The sequence below is a fragment of the Rhea pennata genome, chromosome 22 (assembly GCF_028389875.1).
Source record: "Rhea pennata isolate bPtePen1 chromosome 22, bPtePen1.pri, whole genome shotgun sequence".
In the NCBI taxonomy this organism is placed as follows: domain Eukaryota; kingdom Metazoa; phylum Chordata; class Aves; order Rheiformes; family Rheidae; genus Rhea; species Rhea pennata.
In genome coordinates, this window is record NC_084684.1 from 4562954 (window position 1) to 4582565 (window position 19612).

Below are 19612 nucleotides of genomic sequence, written 5' to 3' on the forward strand. Positions count from 1 at the left end.
ACAGCTGATTGTCGAGGCAGGTGCTGAAACCCAGTTGAGATGCTTTTCACGCTCGGTCCCGGCAGCGGCTCAGGCCTGGGGTCCAGCGAGAGACGCCCCACGCCAGCGCCGGGAGGTCGGGGGTCTCCTCAGCCGCGCACCTCTTCGGGGAGCTCAGCTCGTCGTTCCACCTCTCCTTCGCCCGCTTGTCTGACCGTCTGTCTGCGGGGCGGACGGCGCTTTCCGGCGACGGGAGGAGAATTCACCGGTCGATGTCGTACCGTGCTTCGAGGATATCAGTGCGGGGGTAAAAAGGGGGATGGCAGCAGATGGTGCTTGAAGTGGAAAATTTCCCATTTCTGTAACTATTTTTTTCTCCGCTTTTTTTGGAAGTACATTCAAATGTGTCATCAAAGGTGTCAGTGTTGCAACACCAGAGAAAGAACAGCTACAGAGGGAAGGTGAGAGCCAGAAACCTCCTCCTGGAGGAGCAGGTTTGCAATGGGAAGGACAAAAACACGAGCCCTGCTGTCGTGTCCTCCCCCCGCCACCAAAACCACCTCTGCACCGTGGGGACGGGAAGCTGGGTGCGAGCGGGGCTCCCTCCCGGCGTGGTGGAGATCGGGGTCCCCGGCAGCTGCGCGGCGAGGACTTGGCTTCCTCCGTCGCCCCCTCTTCTCGCCGGCGCGTGCAAACCACGCTTCGCCCGCGCAGCTTGGCGAGACCTGGGCGTATTTCCCACGTTTTCCGGCAGAAAGGCCAACGAGAGGCCGCTGCCTCCCGCGCCGCGCTTCGGCGGACTAACCCTGCGATGCCGGGGCTCCCTTCCCCGCAGCGGCCCTGCGCGCGCGCCGAAACGCGTCCGCTTTCTGTCCGTTGGAAGCGGCCGATTTTCTAGGATGTAATTTCAGAGTCAGCAGGCCTTTACACACACTTCTATTACGAGCAGTCAAGTAATGCTGAGAATCAGAAATACAGAAAAGGGCTGGCTTTGCACGTGCACAGGCATGGGCCAGGCTGGTCACGGGCAGAGAAGCCCTTCTACAAAAGTCCAAGAATTTATAAGAAAGTAGAAATGTTCCCACCCCCGAGACCCCCTAGATCACGGCTGTGGCTTGCACGAGGTGCCTTGACCGTGCACACGTGTGCATCTGCAGGACATGATGCGCAAAACTCTCTTTCCTATTGTTAAGAAGAGGTGTCGTATTTTGAATCTTTTTTTCCCTCTTTTTGTGTATGGCTCTATAGAGAGATCTAAACGTGCCTGTGTGTTTGTGCGTGTGTATGTACACATATTCAGTTATTTATTGATGTCCAGTGGCTGCTGCTTCTCACATCTAAGGCAGCAATACTTGGAAGTAAAATGGTAGTGTAATACTGAAATGAAGGAAAAATAAGCTATGGCATTTAAAATCCTTTCTGCAGTATTTTTTTTGACAGGACAGCTTTCAGTTTATGACACTATTTTTGTCCAAAAGCTGTTTTATGTTCAAAATAAGTTTATTATACTTTATTTATCAGAGCTGAAAAAAACAGTAAATCACAGAATGAATTAGCTTGTAACACCCCAAGGTATAAACGGGATAGAGAAATAAGCATCAAGGAGTGATGCAGTTAATCCCACTCACGAGGAAAGGCCATCATTAGTCATTTGCAGCCTCAGCACTGGTGACTTTCAAGGTGTGCAAATCTCTCGTTAGATACATCTTGTGCTCTGCAGATGGCCATTTTGTCTTCTCGCTGCATGCACTGGAACATGCCCAAGTACACAGAAATGAGAGGAGTGATTGTTAGGGCTGATTTTTTTTGTTCAATTTCAACGGGATTTTTTTTTCCTTTGCGTGGCGCACATCCTGGGCTTTGATAAATGAGTCTCACCAGACACTGTGGTAAGCCAACCTCTGCTAATATTCATTATGCAGAACTCGCAGGAAATGGTGAGAGTCAGGGAAATGAAAAATCTTTAAGGGGGGGGGGGAAGAAACTTTTTTTTTTTTTTTTCCTGGGGAAATTACTTTATAATACTTAACATTTCTGGGACATTTCAGAATATTTAAAAACAGGAATTTCAGAGTTGTATGTGCTCCTCAGAACTTTGAGCAAAGACCTAATGATTGCATCACGTGCTAAGACACAGACAGGCCAGTTCTTTAGACCACAGAAAAGGTGTTCGAAAGTGACTTAGCAGCCTGGCGTTACGTGCTCTGAGCGAGGCCGCCAAGCTGTAAGCTGGGTGCGCGTGGGCCACCTGTCCCTGACCCCACAATTTGTACTGCTGCCCCCAGCATGCCTCTTCCAAACGCATCTGTGGCATGACTGCTGTCTTGGCTACTGTATTTCTTTGCATGTTTTTTTAAGCAATAGCGCGTACTTTGTATCCTCATCACACCCGGTGAGTAGAAAGAGGCATTCCTGCGTGCACATCACAGGGCAAAGCCATGCCGGGAAGCATCTCGTGTTCAGGACAGGAGGCTCGTTTAACTTCAGTGTGCTGAAAGAGTGGCGTGTTTCTGGGTGATTTTGCCACCTCTGGGGCAAGCTGCTCGCTTTCTTTTTGAGCTCTCACTCAACTCTGGAGTGCCCAGAACTGGCATGCAAGCCTCAAGGCCGGAAGATGTTGACCCTGGAAATCTTAAAAAGATTATATTTGGAGAAAAGTCATTGTTATAGCACACAAGTGGCATGAAGATTAATACAAATACCTAACTGATGTTCGTAGGCCTCAAGATGCTTTTAAAAACTTCAGCTTTGACCTGGTAATGCGCATGTGCCTGTCGTCGGGCATGTATAGTGGTTTTTTAACCTCCTTGTGGTGGGGGGGCTGCCTGTGCGCCCGAGCGGGCTAGAGCCCGCAGCAGAGCCCGGTTGGCCTGGCTGAAGCTGAGGTGCAGCCGCGGACCCGGTGGAGTCTGCCTAGCGGCAGCAGATTTCTGCTGGTCCTTTCCTTTCTTTTGATATCAGATGTTCTGGTCTTTCTTGCCACCGGGAAGTTCCCAACAGGGCGCGCAGAACTGGTAGGGTTATTATACTAGCAAAGGCAGGCAAGCGGAGCTCAGCGGGAGGCATAAAGTGCAAGCGGTTTGCTTACAATTCTTTATTTTTCTAATGCACAAATATTTGGGAAACACTTTGTTGCTTGTTACAGTAGTAAGTGGCTCAACAAAGACTGAGAAAGACACAGATCCTAATTCAGTAGTTCATCCATATTCAATGTTTTTTTCTGAATCAAGGCTATAGTTTCTGCCCCAAAGACCTTGTACTCAGGGGACAGAAGGCATAACTGGCACAGGCTGTGCACATACCACTTTCTATCAGGAAAAACTGCAAAAAAAAACAAAAATTGCAATCCATCTCTACAATCCATATTGCATCAGATTAATGAATAACATGTTCTTTTTAACAGATTTTGTTGAGACTTCGTAAATTTGTATGCACTTGAATGTGTGTGAATATGCTCAAACTGATTTAAATCTCATTTACATTACTTCTGCTTTCCTTGCAACCCACATAGCCTGTTTTAAATAGCGATAACTGTGTCTAGAATGGGATGAATCCATCCAGTGCCTTGTCTTTTGAGTGCTGTATCACTTCCAAAAAGTCCTCTAGTAACATAGTAATATGTGTGACAATGAGATTTGAAATTCCCTCATTTCCTAGATCTCCCAGTAAGTAAAAGAAAATATAATATATATATATATATATAAAAAAAACAGCAAACCATTTTCATTTAAAGGGCAGATTTTCAGATATTAAGAAGGGAAAGAAAGAGTATAATTTTTTTTTTTGTGAGTGGAGTTAGGTCATCTGTAAAAGCCTCTCAGAATATTATCTTCCAAGCTAATCGCTGTATTGACATTTGCCTGTTTCATTAGAGCTCAGTTTTTACTGCATTGCTGAGGCTGGAACCTGACTCATCTGTCATGGTCAAGGACTGGTTTGTAATTTCATGACTGCAGAATAAAATTTCTCTCTCCCTCTCTCCCTCTCTCTCCCTCTCTCTCTCTGTCTCTCTCTCTCTCTCTCTGTCTCTCTCTGTCTCTCTCTCTGTCTCCTTTAGTTTAAGTGGTTGAGTTGAAATGGTGTTTGCAGATTTTCCACTATTGGTGGGTTTTGACCTGACAGGTCCTAGTTAGATTTTTTTTCTCGCAGACTTTTGTTTCATTCATTTGGCAAAATGATAGTAATTTGGAAAAAAAAAAAGAGAGAGAGAACCATGTTAAAACTTCTGAAAAGAGATAATTTAAAAAAGTTATATATACACATTCGCTGACATATGCGGTCTATAATATATGCAATGGCTAACAAAGGGAGAAGAAATGTTATCTAAAACTGCAAACAAAAAACAATTCAGGCCAGAACTAAGTCAATTATCCATGTAATAAACTTCTGTGGCTGCTGACTGAGCAGATAAGTTCATGGTCTCCACATACACTGACAGCAAACTTTGCAGCAAAAGAGAAGTGTCAGAAAAGTTTTATGCACATGCAGGAAACAGATCAGCATCTGAAAAGAGACAAAAGTTGTTTGCAGAATCCTCCTCTACCCAGAGTAAGAATTCTTCTGGCATCACACTAATAAATCCAGAAATGCTTTGCATCATTATTATGTAAATGTATTTATTCCGTTCCAGACTGTTTCTAAGGTTTGTTGGATGCACTACAGACACCTTTTTACACCCGCATGAATGTTATCTGGATCTGGCAGCAGAGTCGTGATGAAACACTTTACCTCTGTTTGCACAATGGTGACCTATTTTGTCTGAAAGTGATTTCCCTTGTGCATCACTGTCTGCTTTCTGTCCAGTCACTAAGTGGTATTTTGCCACCTTTTTTCTTTTTTTTAAGGAAGATGTTTGTTTAGGATTGTGGAAGGGTAACAGACAAAACACAGCATGATTTTTTTTTCCACAACATGTGAATAAAAATAGTAAACATTTGTAGTTGCTGCCAGGCCTTCCGCCTCAGTGGATGCGGAAAGCATGACCAGCATAACAGGACGCTGTGGCTGAGAGGCCCGAAGGGGAGCTCAGGGGAGCAGCTCGGGATGGGAGGCGGGAGAGAGCAGATGAGGCAGGAGCAACGCGTGTTTTTGGCCAGCCCGAAAGGCAGGTCGCAGCCTCCCGCAGGGCCACAGGAGCACCTAGGGGCATGCTCTTGGCAAAAGGATGTCCACGGAGCCGCCGTTCTGCGCATGGTCGGGCATGCACAGCCCTGACGGCGGGTTGGGGAGTACCGACGGGTGGGTGCACGCTTTGGTGTGACCGTGCACCGTCGGGACAGAGATGTTTCCAGCCGACGGCAGAAGCAACACTTCAGATGCAGAGTGCTCAGAGAGCAGAAATATTGCTGCATCAGAGCTTTAGAAATATCCAGCGGTAGGGAACAGGATTTTGAGGATTAACATTTTGTGTGTAGGTGCCTTACATGGCACGTTAGGATGTAAGTCTCTTTGTGGATTTAACCAATTAGCCTTTCTCTGCATCAGCACTTCTGCACCTCCCAGGAGCGCTGAGGGATAGACACATGAAACATTGCAAGCATGCCAGAAACTGCCTTGTTAGAGAGCTGCTAGCACCTCATATAGACAATTCGTATGTAAATAAAATATTTTACATGCAGAATATGCCCAGTCATTTCATCATCAATCTCTCTCCATTGGGCAGTGGACCAAGAAAGTCTACTGTCATCTGGCAGAGGGGCAATGATCTCTCTCTGCAGCACTTGGATTTTCCTTGATCTTCCTCATGTTGACACAATCTTCTATTGCTTAGTCGACAGAAGATTACAGAACAAGTTTGGCGGCTTTGTTTATTTTTTTTCTCACAGGAAGGCCTGCATCTTTGCCAAAGAAAATGCTGGCTAAGAAATGAACTTTAAGATCACTAAGGATGTGGGCATGCCTGCTGTAACTAGCTGTGAATGATCCCCTGCTCCTTCACTTCCACTTGCTGCATGAATTTCAGGAGGTATGGAGGCCTTAATTTACAACACACAAGGACACCCCTCCCAAAAGAAAAATGCTTATTTGTGTTTTATGACAAATAGTTTCATCAAAACATCATCCTTGTGTGGTGAGACATCAACAGAAGTTTAGCAGACACAGAGAGGGAGGGAGAGACTGGCAGCAGTATAGCATTTCTTTGTCACAAAGATATGGAGACCAGAGAAAGCTGAAGGCAACCTTGCCTTTGTGACAATTTGTGTAGTTTTTAACGCATACATCCAGAGACCGGGGAATGTGCAACTGTAATTAGCAGAGAAAATAGGAGAGATGAAATCAGACCCTATCAAGGGTATAGCCTTAAGTATAGCCTCCAAAATGGCTGTGTCAGACATTTAACTGATGTGCATTTTCAGACGCTTATCTAAATTAGTTATTAGCCTGTGTCTCAACCTCTGGTGCTGCTGGCCCTGAAGTTATCCTAGCGATAATTTTGCCCCGTATGCTCGGGGTAAAGAACCGAATTCCTCTGATGTAGACCCCAAACCTCCTCGTGTGCGCCTTTCTCCACAGCGAGAGCAGCCCCCACCTCCCTCTGCTAAGGGCAGTAACGCTGACAGCCTCCAGCACGCCCCCCGCGATACCCCTGGAGCCAGCCAGGGAGACGGCTCAGAGACAGCCAACGGCTGGGGTTACGCAAGTGTGACGGAGGGCAAAGCCAGCCCCGTCCTGGCGCTTTTTCAGAAAGCAGCTGCGACCCCGCACGAGGCTCCTGGGCCCCCGAGGGGCGCGCGCCCTGCTGCGGCCTCGCGGGCGACGGTGCCGGGCCCCGCTCCGCGGGCGCAGGTCGAGTCCCAAGTCTGCTCTATTCACTGCACCGGCACCTTCGCGCCATCTTTCGTGACCGCCTAACGGCTCAGAGCTGAAGCAGCTTAAAACCCCCCCGAGGGGCCGCGTGTTTATTAACGGCTGCGGAGCGGCGCCGAGCGCGGCCCTGGGGACAACGGCGGCGGCGCGGGCAGGCCCGAGCCCGGGCGCCCCGCGGCCTGCTCCCTCCCGGCCGGGGCGAAACGGCGAGGCCAGGCCGCGCTCCGGGAGGCCCCGGCCCGGCGACCTGGCCGCGCTCCCCGGCGCCGCCCGCCCGCCCGCCCGCCGGCCGCGGCGCCCCGTCCCCGGCAGGCCGGGCGCGACCCCCGCCCGCTCCGCGGCCCCCCCCCTCCGCCTTCGCCCTATTCTTTTAAATCACTTCCATCCACTGCGCTGATTGGTCCCGCCCGCCCGCCGGGTCACGAGGTGCGGCGGCCGCTCCAATGGGCAGGCCGGATACTGGCATGCGGGCCCGGCCCGGCTGCGTTGCTGGGTGCCCGTTCGGTGCGTGCGTTGCGTGCGTGCGTGCGGTGTGTGTGTGGTGTGTGTGTGAGGGGGAAGGCAGCGCCCGGCACCCGCGCCACAGCCCGCCCCGCCGCCGCCCGCCCGCCGCCGCCCGCCCGCCGCCGAGGATGCCCCTGGCCGCCCGCCGCTGAGGCACCGCGCGCGCGACCCGCCGCCCGCCGCCGCCGCCGCCGCCGCCGCTTCGCCCGGCAGGGAGGGGGAGCCGCGCCGCCGCCGATGGTGTAGCGCCGCCGCAGGTGGGTGCGCGGCCCCGCGGCGCGGGGGCTCCGCCGGCGGGGCCGGGGGCGGCTGGGGCAGCGGTGCGGGAAGCGGCCGCCGGGGAGCTGCGGGGAGGGGAGGGGAGCAGCGCGGGCCGCTGCCGGAGCGCCTGCCCCGGGCTTCCTTCTTAGGCGCCGGCTGCGGTTATTCCTGATTTACTGGCTTCTTATGCGGAGTTTTGCCCTGAAGCCGTCGCTTTCGCGCACACCGGGCTTTCGCGGTGTTCCTGCGCAGTCCGCGCGCCGGGGTCTGTCCGCTCCCGAGGCGCAGTGGAGCGGCCGTGAGATCGGCGCGTTATTCCGTCTCCCCGCCGGCGTGACCGGACGGAGAGGCCTTGTCCGCTAGTTCTTATTGTTTCGGGTTAGGAGGAATGTTTTCTGAAAACAAAGCAGAAGTGGCGTAAATTAAACAGCATCGCCCTCCTTGAATGCAGACTTTTTACCGGATAAAAATGAAGACCATATTAAAAAAAAAAAAAAAAAAGAAGTAATTCTTGATTATAAAAGATGCACGTGTCAAATAGATTTGTGTGCGGGGTATTGTATCTTCTGCCGTTCTGGTGTTAACAGAAAAACACTTGTTTTGCGTACACTGCTCCCTTTGAATCGGGAAACCCACGGTGGCGGGGAGGGGAAGGGAGCGTTTCTGCAAGAATAAAAGCATTTCTGTTGAACGTGACCTGTCCTGTCTCTGCTCCGTGAGCCCGTGCCGTGAGCTACGGACGGGGGTTGGTGCGGTGCCGGGCGTGTGGAGGCTTTGGAGACCGGGGCCCGGGAGGTGCGCGCCGGCTCGGGCGCTCATTGTTCCGCCCTGCGCTCGCCCGTGTTCGGGACCGGCTCCTCGCGCCCCCACGGGCCCCTTTGCTGCTGAGCAGTGAAGAGCAGAGCGTGGAGGGCACTTGCTACACCTTCCCCTTTCCTCCTTCTCCGGGATGACCTTTTGGTAACCTTGTAAACAGACAAAATAGTAAACGGGAAGCTAAAGGATACCGAAACATTCTGTTGTTCTTTCCTCCTCCGCTCTCAGTGCTGGCTCTACTTCTGTCTTTCTCTGTCTGCCTGTAAGCGAATGTATAAAGAGGGGGGCACATGAGGTGAGACTCCGAGGTATGCTCTTCTGAATCACGCGCAGCTTTTTCACTCTCTTCCCTTCCTCCGCTGCCTCCCCCCCCCCCCGACTTCCTGAAATAAAAATTATCCTCACATTTGAGTTGTGTATCACCACTAGGAATTTTGGTCTGGGATTTGCTGCAAGGAGAGCCACTGTCAAGGGACAGTACTTCAGATTAATGCATTGGGATGGCAAATGAGTAAAAGGAAGTGTGCAGATGTTAAAAGGTGACTTTAAGGTGGACATGACTTCCTTTCTTGATGATTGTTTAATGATTTTGTTTTTAGTGTCTTTTTTTTTTAAAAAAAAAAACACCCCACAAAAACAATTCTGTGTGTATAGTGTGCTCTGAAGCTATGTAAGAGAGGGACTGCTGCATAAGGGCTTGAGCTGCTCTGTAGACTAAGGTATGCTTAAAATCTCAGATGGCTCACTGATAACTTCAACTAACTGATGATATTGAGGTATGCAGAGGAGGGGTAAAAAAAATGATATGTGGGTGTTGAGGAAAAGATGCCAGTCTGTTAGATCCTTTGGAAAAAGTAAGAGTAGGCAGCAGTGACTGTTGTAGTTTAATGGAGCATTGGCTAAAATATGAGGCTTCCACATCGTGTTTCTTGTTCTTTAGCTGACTTCAGTATCTAACTGGGATAATTGACTTCCTCAGTTTTGTTACCTGTGCAAAATGTGGTGATGGCATCTGGATTGATTTTGCTTTTAATTTTATTCTACCACTAACATAGCTTCAGTGCTACTGGTGATAGTATTAAGATTCCTGTAGGTTATTGTCTGCACGAACACTGTGTTTGGGGTTCAGAGAGAAGTACAGTGAAATACTTATGCTGCCTCTTCCTGGCTTTATGACTCCTGTGGCATGTGCGTTTGTACTATGAAGCAACTGAGGGAGGGATAACTCTCCATCTGGGCAAAGCCTTTGCTCTCCCTGTGCAAAAGGTAGTAATTTAGTTACATTTACTTAGCACTTCTTGGGGAGAAAACGTAAGTTGAGTTAGGAGAGGCAAGCCTGCCTTAAGAATGAATTAGGTAGCTGGATTAACAAATGGTAATTTCTTTGCATCTAAGGGTTGCTTTTACTTCACTTCTCTTTTTTTTCATATGTGTGCAGAGGTCTATCTTATGGACCTATGGGTATAGATTCTGTGCTGCTGCAACGAAGGGCATATTCAGTAACATTCACAAACGCAGAGATATAGTATGTGTAATTCGTGATGATTATGGGTTAGATAAGAACAACAGCATTCTGATATTGCAGCTTACTAATTTTTTGTTGTTGTTTTTAAATAGCATGTTACTTGTAAACTTATCATCCAAGATACAAAATACATTATTGTTCTAGCAATACTGGATGGTTATTTCACCCATAAAGAAGTTATATCACTTTTGGGAGTGAGAGGGGAAAAACGTGCTATGAGCATATAGAATTTTGCAAGTATATGTTGCCAGCTGTATAATAGCACAGCAGAACTTGTGTTATCTCCTCAACTAAGCTGTTCATATGTTAAGATTGCCTGGGGGCGACTTTGATTTCATTATCTGCCATATTTAAGGACACTGTAAGTGTCAGTAATACACACTCTACACTCTGGCATATGAATTCAGTGCTTGATTTGTAGTTTAGTTTAATAAAAATAATGGCAATTGGAAAACGATTATTTACGATCTCATCCTGGAATGCGCTGAGTGAGCAGATGCTTTACAACTAGATAAATTTAAGAGGATGTTTGGAGTTGGAATAAATCATTAAGAAACCTCTGAATTCCCTAGTTAGAATTTTCTTATGTTTATAATATGAAATCCAGTTATAATCTGTAACAAGGCATCAGATGGCTAACTCTTTCAGGTGCCTTCCAGAGAGATTCCCAAACTGTGTGTTAACCAGTTGTAGTACAGCAGTTCTGCCAAAGGTAAAATATTACTTTCAGTACATGCATGTAGACTATTGCAGGAATATTGTTGATCAGCCTGTATTTATTCTTACGTAGAGTAAACTTGGACATTTCTGGAATAAACAGTTGAACAAAGGTCTTTAAGATAACTATTTTAATAGTATAGTGGCAGAGCAGTGGACCAACTGAGACTTTGGAAACTAAATCCTTAGAATTCTTAGAAAGGATTCTGTTCTGTCCTCTTTCCCCCCCTTCTCCCAAGCAACAAAAAAATAGACTAAGGAGTGGGAAGTTGTGTTTTTTTTTTTTTTTTTTTTTTTTTTTTGGGTGGGGGGGTGCTGTGCTGGAGACCTGATCAGATGATCTCAGCAGCTTCTTCTGCTGTTAAAGGCTATGAAGGGCTTTCCACTGTGTGTGTGTGTATATATATATATGTTTTAGGATGATAGTCTGGTTAGACTAATTGATTCAAAGTTTCTGTGATTTTCCATTCTGGTTTGGCTATGGAAATGTGTTACAGTTGTTTGAGTTGCACAAAGTCCAAACAAATCATCCCTTTACTTAAGACTTAAAAAGGATGCATAATATCCAACTTTAGCGCAAAACTTAAACTTAGATCAGTGCTCTTAAAGTATGCCTAAAAAAAAAAAAAAAAAGAGAGAGAGATATCTTGGAACCAAGAAAGAACAAAAATTGTATTGATCAGAGACCTTCTTTTTTTTAGTTTTTTTTAGCTTTAAGCTGCTTGGAATGAGGTTTTTACTTGATTGATGATAAGTTGGTTTGTTGCAATGAGAAAATTGGAAGGAGGCATTGTTAGTGTGGAACGCATTGGAAGAGTTGAGTGTGCAATTTGGAGGTGATGTTGCCAGTGAGTTACTAGGAAGAAAATCTAGGCCCTTCTCTTAGGGAGTGATAGGAGACATTTGGGAGCAGGATCTACAACGCAGTATTGTGCTCTTTATGTTGGTTTGCCAGCAGCGTTTTACACAAGCTTTTATAATGTTGGTAGCTGTGCCCAACTGCTCTTTTCAGAGAGGCTGATGTATGAACAAAGGAGCAAACAAGATATGAATACTACGCTGGTTTCTTTTGATTTAGAACTCTACTGAGGCAAGGAATTGCTGTAACTGACTGAAAAAACAAACAGATCGAAATATTAGCTGACTATTCCCATTTCAGTAGGTTTTTTTGAATACAAATGTCTGTTTAGCTCACTGAGCATACAGAATAGTAGATTGGCCTAACGAAAAGGAAAACTAACTTGGGTACTAACATCAGTTTTCCTTCTGTGCATAATGAGGATAATGATAGCCTTTTTTGTGAAATCCTTAGAAATCTGCATGAAATGCACCATGTCGGAGCTGGCTGATGGTGTTTTTCTGAATTGTGTGCATTGTGTGTTTGAATTTGGCATTCTAATTCTGTTAAAAGTGCAACTCTGAAAATGTACAACAGCTTAAGTGGTACATGACTCACTTGTAAAACTTTTGTATTTATCAAATTTATTTTAAACCAGATAACTGAAAAATATAGATTATTTGCTATTTCTCTTAGAGAACATGAATGAGAGTTAACTTGCTTTGAAACTCAAGATGAATGAAAGAAAATGAGTGCCTATTACTTCTGAGGTCTGGTCAATCTAAGTATTTAATCTGCTTGAGTATATTGAAAATTTGTTATCATGATGTTACTGATTCTTACATATTGAAATAGACCAAAATTGTGTCTCAAATATGTAACTGGATTTCTGTTTTGCAATGATGAGTGTTGTATGTTTTTTTTTTCCTAGTGTACACAGTGAAGGTTGCAATGTAGGGGGGAAAAAAATCATGACCATGACTAATGAAGCTTATGTTTTTTGTGACAGAACTTGCAAGTCCTGAAGCTGGCCCACTCCATCCACATCGCCAATTCTTTCCTCTTTTTCCCCTGTCCTTCGTGACAGCTGAATGAGAAAGTGGCATGGATGTGCCTACTAACCAGCTGGCTACCAAGCAAAATGTAAAATGTGGGCTTTTATCTGGTCATAATTTGTAATTTAATTATAGAGAGGTGGTTCTTATGCACCTGCTGCTTTTGTACAGAACTTGCAGGAATGTTAGTTAATACTGCGATAACTGTCCTTGCAGATTTGGTCTAAATACAGTGGGAACAAGCAGTTACTGATCTGTAATGAGAGAATAAGAGACTGGAAGAATGGGGGGGAAGGGAGGAGTGAAGTGGCTATAGAAGTTACTCTTCCCCAAGAAACTAGACCAAAGGAAAGGGAAAATAAGTTCTAACTTCTGTCACCTAGTGCTAATAAATATTTGTGTGTGCATGATGAGTAGTTTCTCATTGATGTTTGTCTTTTCAATGTGGTTGACTATTTTGGGGTGATGATCTAAGAATGTATTAAGTAAGACTTGAAGGAAGGTTTCTTCACTTTCCTAGACAAGTTTTGTGACACTTGGGTCTATCTCCCTGTTAATGGACTTCGGGAGCTATTTGGAAGTATTTTCAGTGATCTGTTGGTCTAGAAGCCAGCGTCGTCTTGTACTTCTGCTTGTTAAAATACTTAGGGGAAACATTCTTGTTATTATATAATATGCTTAAAAAAGAAAAACATTAAGGAATCGACTTTTATTAGTGTGAATTCACTGTTAAAATTGTAGAAGAACAAGCTTTTATTTGACATGATTCTTCATTTGTTTTTTTTACCAACTCTCCAACAGATAATTTCTAGCTGTAGTAAGCCTAATTCATCTTAGGAGACTGGGAGAATTTAAAGTTGATGGACCTTATTTGATTTCATATATCTTGTCATAAGCAGAATATAATAAATTCTTGGGCAGGCATTGTATGTTAAGCTCTTGACCCTACAGTTGGATTTCTGTACTTGGAATTAGCCTGAATGTGAGTCAGGAATGGATAGGAGGAATCTACCTGGGTATATTGTTAATGGTGCATGTAATGATGCTGATAATCTATACATTTGTGTGTGCCTAACGTGAAGTAGGGACACACTCGGTTACCATAGGATAAGCTGCAGTGTGAACCTAATAACTGTTAGCAACTGTACAGCCAGTATCTGTGTGTCCAAGTATCCACTCTTATTGACAGCATATGAAAGAGATGCCGTTCATCCTTCTGCGAAGGACAGCTAACTTTGAGCAGTCTTGTTTTATTTCTGTCTTTGAGTAAATGGTCTGGATGCTTACCACGTAGTGGCTGTGACCTGTAGGACCTTGTCTGTGCATTTATACCTTGAGTCAGCAGCCTGCGTAGTATTTGCCACTACATGTGTGTTACGTATGGCAAATTGTCTTGTTTTAGCTAGAACCTTAGCAAAAGTATTATCAAGAGATACTTGTAATGTCAGTGGCAGAACTTCTAGTGAAGAAAGACTTTAAGTTTCCTTTCCGTTGGAAACTGTTCAAAGCATATGTCTACAGTGAGAGAACTAAAATGTGTAGAGGATAATAAACTTTTGACATTAAAGAGGCTGCTAAAGATGGGTCTTCTGTATAGTGCTACTAAAATTACTAGCTCATAAGCATGTGCTCTGCTTTAAACCTGAGTACTTCCAATAATTACATGGTTGTGTTGCTATATAAAGCAGGATGATCTAGGCTTAAGTAGACTGGGTGTGGTGGAATAGAGAACTAAAACAGAATGTGATGGTTTCTGTCAAAGCCTTGCATTTTAGACTGGGATAAGAGGCAACCATTTCCTTGCCTTAAAAAAGACAAGTTCAGTTGATAGTTATGTATTGTTACAGGATGTTGGGGGGTCAGAAGGTTTGTGCAGAATATGAAAATTAGTAAATGTTTGTGTGTCGAAGAACTATGAATCTTAAGAAAAGGTGTATGCATGACCCTAGCCTGCCAATGCGAGCAACCACAAGGGACTAGAATACACAGTGTTGATGCTAAAATGCTTCTTTTTCCTTGTCCTGATTTAAGAGTCTTCATCCATTCGTGCATGCTAATAGGAAAAATGCCTGAATGTGAAAGAGTGATGTGACAGTGCATCAGAGATTTCCAAGTGCTTTAACAGTTGTGTTTCTCCAAGAAATTATACTCAGAAAAAAAATAGTGTACCCAGATAATCAAAACTTTCAGATTTTCTTTGAATTCAGAAATAGCACTTGGCATGTGAGAAGGTTCTATAGACCAAATGCTTTATGATGATGGTGTGGACTTACACAGCAAATACATAGCTAGAAGTTTCCTCCATAGCTTTAAAGAATTGCTCTGAACTCAGAAGACTTAGTGTTGAAAGGAGCTGCTTTTCTCTTAAACCTTTTCTTCCCAGTGTTTTTTTTTTTTTTTTTTTTTTGGGGGGGTGTGTGTGTGTGGGGGGGGGGGAATCTGTTGTTGTTGTTTGGAAGTTTTTTCTTCCAAACCCACGAAAACTAGTTAATCTGTTTCAGAATTCTATCTGTGCCTTTTTATTTAGAGTGGTTTTTTTCTTTCTTTTTTTAATTATTTTTTTTTACCATCCTCTTTCTCTGTAATATTTTGAGGCACGTATTTCAATTGCATCAGTTTCATTGTGATCACACTTTCAAAGTGGACTATAGAACTTAGACTAGTGAACTTGTTTAAATTGTGTGTGGTTATGGCTAATGTCTGACATTATTCTGCAAAAAATAGCTTTGCCTCACTTGATATTGGTTCATTTTAAAATGGGAAAGATCACAGGCAGTTCTAGGTGAACAGAACGCACCATATAACAGCAGTTCAACTACCAACTCTTTTGGTATGTGGTGTCTGTGCCTGAATGGTACATGTTCTATAAGAATGAACTCAATCTCTCCATTAGAGATTTTCTAGTGAAGTTGGTGCAACAAACTTAAACACTTAATCCTCATTTTGACAAACTAGGAGTTTCAGAAATCTAATTTATGTCTCCAAGGTCATTCATTTACACTTCACAAAACTTAATAGACCTGCCTCTGACTGCTCCTTAAAGTGCTGAATTATGCTGCTTGCTGTCTAACATGAACTCATGATATAAATCCTAACAATGATAGGATGTGCTTAAAGGTACCTATACATTTAAAAATTTCAGTCAAATGCCCAGAGAGTAAGAGCAGTTAATGGATAAATTAGCTTGCTTTTATATTGGTCTGAGATCTTTGTAAGACTTGAACTACAGCTTTATTTGATATTACTGGGAACCAAATCTACATGTGCAGGTCTGGTGGAATAAAGCCTAAACCTTCTAATTCTCTTCCCATCCCTGCCCCTTTAAGAACTTGCTGTGATTTGCCCCTTGTTTCTGTGGTTAACCAGGGAAGACCCCTTCCCCTTTATTTGAGTTTTTTTCTGACTCTGTTTTCGTGTTCAGTTTTGTTTTTCTTGCTCCTTAATTCAGCTGAACTGCTGGTAGAAGCTGTTGAGGGCTTTCAGATTGATAACAGTAGAAAAACAGTTTGAGGTTGCTCTTGTGTTGGCTGGGCAGAGCTAGAGTAGGGTATTATTCCAGAGTTAACTGTCAAATCAAATGAATTTAGGGAACATTGATAACATGATGATGTTGGATGTTTGTTAGTGGAGAATGCACTAGTAGTGCAAGTAGTTCTGCTAAGTCAGAGATGCAAAGAATACAGCCTCATGTCTGAATAAAGGGAATATGCATGTAGCACTTCTCTGTTTAAATGCTGTCTCTTGTGTTGGAGGGGAGTTTGCAATGAATGCTTCTGGATTAAAGGCTGAATAATACTTGGTTTAGAAAAAAGGCTGAGTCAATTGTTAGCATATGCACTTTTGAAAGTCAACTTAGAATCCAAATTAGGTTCTGACCTGCTGAAATAGTCATGGCTCCTTTTCTGAATGTCTTGAACCAAATTTTGAGATACTATAGATATGCAGTAGATAAAAGGACAATGATGCAGGTAGTCTAGTAATCTTTTTTTATTATACAAATTCATAGCAAAATGATAGAATTATCCATGACATTTTACTATATGCCTGGTGTCCCTTAGCCAGTCAGTAGAAACTAATGTTGCTTAAACTTATTTGTATTCCTTTCCTGGGTGTTCTTGTTTGTTTGTTTTTCCCTCCATGGTTTTGATAATCCCGCTACTGGAAACATTAGGATTCTACCTGCTGTTATCCTTTTTTGGTGATTAGTGTGAGCTTTGGGGGATATATTTGCTCTCCATGAATCTGCATTACTGTCACAGCTACCTTCCACTGCAGGCTTTCTCAAACATAGTTATGTAAGCAGTATGTCTACCCATGCTTTTGGTTGGAAAAAGTCATTTGATTCTTATTTCCTGCTTTTCTTCATGTTGAATAGACCTAGTCTTCTATTGTCGAATTTCATTGTCTTCCTGCATAGTTCTCTTTCCATGTCTGTAATATATGAGAGAAAGAAAACTGGCTCCACTTGTTTTCTCATTGTATGTCACTTCTCTTCATACAGGCTTGCTTCAGTTCGTGAGAGCCCTGTTCTCTTGCTTGAACTAATTATTCATCAAATAACTACTTCCATAGCTTTTTGTCCCAAAGTACAAATTTAGTATTATGTGGAAAGTAATTACTTTTATGTGTGTATAATGAAGTCTTGTGAATTCTGATAAACTTCATTCACGCTTCTTATTGCTGAGACACTTTTGAAGCCCTAACACATGCATTGGATATTCTTGAATAGAAACAAAGGCTGGCAGGGATTATTAGTGAATGAGGTCTCTTATTTGTAACATCCCGTTTGAAATTAAACGTTTCCTGTATTAAACCTCAAAGATATCTTAATTAGGTCGTATATTTAATTCCTAAAGATAACAAATGATCATGCTACAAGTAGACAGCAGTAGAGACTAGGAAGATGGTATACTGTTAATCAGTAACAAGAGTTTAGATGTCCTTGGTATCACAAGACTCATGTGCTTCTGACTCTCTAAATAACTTTTCATATGACCTGGAAGTAAACAACTTATTGCAACTGTGTTTTTCTGCTTTTGAAATAGGTTCAATGGTACTGTCTTGTTATCAAGAAGTTGTGCAGATGTTGATATGCAATATGAAAATGCTAATTTTTCATGTGTTTATGTAACATGAAAACGTATGCTAACTTAGAAGCATGCATTATGTATCTTCTTTGCAGTAATGATGAAATAACTAGTTCATTCTCTAGAAACAAATCCTCCCAAACCTAGCAATTTGGCTAATAAATTAATATATTAATTATCTAGAGAACCCCCAAATATAAAGAACTTGCCTTGATAGATCAGTACAATGAAAATGTGTGTTATGACACACTTTTCTTCTGTGTTGTTTTTCTCTATTTGTCCTATAAGGGACTTGCAATCTATAGCATAATGATGAAATATATACTTAAAAAAATTATATGTGTGAGTGTGTGTGTGTGTGTTCATATATATATATATATATGTATATATATATATATATAAAATTCAGACAGTTTCAGTGTTCCAGTAATCCAGTGTTAATTAATATTTGAACTCAGGAACTTCTTATCCTGCAAGTTAAGAAATGACTGCCTTTCAAACATATAAATTGAACAGGTAGGGTTTTTTGTTTATTATGGTTATTCACACCTTTTTTCATTTATCACTGGAGGAAGTTCTCTTGATATTTTACCATGTTACTATGTTGTGGGTGGGTTTTTCTTTTTTAATGTTGGAACTTTAACAGGGAGGTAAGATGTGCCATAAAAACATGGATGTTGCTTCAGTGTTGTTGTTGTGTTTTGATGTGTGGAGATTGTATGTAGGTGGTGTATTTGCATCAAAGTACCAGTAAAGCCATGCTCCATATGGTTTTAGAGCCTCACTGTCTGACTGCTGTGTTTAAATTTAAAGAGAGTTGCTATCTTTTTTCTTTCTTTAATCTAACCTCAGTGACAATATTCTGTTGTAATTTTACACTGTTATATGTCTTGATGCATCATCAATATTTATTTGGTTTACTTGTCTGTATCAAAACAATTGAGGATCTTCTGTTAAGAGTAGCGCTATAGAAAATACTTGGTTCTTTAGCTTTGAATTAAAACGACTCTGTATTTATTAAATGTAAGTTCCGTTAGCTGCCAAATGCAAGTTATCGATTAAAAAAAAAAATTCTAGACAGCTGCTTTCAGTGTTTCTTGAATCGTTTTTATGCTTCAGTTCTTGTCCTGATTGAGTTTGCCTTTAAAATAAGCTTTGTGTGAATTATTGTAACATTTTCCTCCTTTGTTTATTTGCTTTGTGTTTTTAGCGTTAAATATATATCTTCACGCTTTGTAATAGCAGGAGGTCTTTATATATTACTAATGAAGAGCTCATGTACTTAAACTCCTCCTTGTAACTAGCTGATTATTTGTTAATTCAGGTAGCAGTTCTGAATCAATACTGGAAATACATGCTGAATAATATTTTCTCCACCCCCTTAAAGTGAATGAAATTGGGATTTTGCTTTCAGGTAAACAAAGGTGAAGATATAAATGTTGAATGAACTTTCCAAGATGGGAAGAGATGATGTCACCCATTAGTAAGATTAAGTAGAAGATGTATCTTATGTACACATTTGCTTTTAATAAAAATGTGTTCTTTAGTTTTGTAGAAACATAATTTGAACTTCACTTAAATATTTTTCTTTAAAATCAATATGTGATTCTGTGCGGGTGTGAAGAAGCCCTGGGCTCTGGAGAAGATCTTAAAAGCTTTCTATTTGAAGCTCAGTCAGGTTGATTCTCTGTGTGAGTGGGTGTGTTTCTGAGCCTGTATACATCTAGTGTTGAACGTGAATTTTCTGGTAGTTTTCTTTGAGAGAAATGAAGATGTTGCCAGTTCCATTCATGTTTCACACAGTGTAACAATACAGAATCACTCCTGGCTTTAAAGGTGCCTTAAACCTATTGCTTCATTGTACCTACAAAGCACTTGATTGTCATTTCTACTTGGATTTTCTGGAACTTTTATGTGGAAACTTTACGCTGTAACTACAGGACTGTTTATTTTCCTTCTCTTTGTGTACTCTACTCTCTCTAGGTTCCACTGCATCTTGGTAATGCTTTTTAAATATTCATTA

At 42.8% G+C, this 19612-nt stretch overlaps 1 protein-coding gene across 4 annotated transcripts in view; it reads left to right on the forward strand.

Moving 5' to 3' along the window:
* The first annotated feature begins 7502 nt into the window (after positions 1-7502).
* RERE (arginine-glutamic acid dipeptide repeats) overlaps positions 7503-19612 on the forward strand; it is a 248613-nt gene continuing 236503 nt past the window's right edge. For all 4 annotated transcript variants that reach the window (XM_062593138.1, XM_062593141.1, XM_062593142.1 and 1 more), the window contains exon 1: positions 7503-7547. The gene's annotated coding sequence lies outside the window, so the exon portion shown is untranslated. The remainder of the gene's footprint in view (positions 7548-19612) is intronic.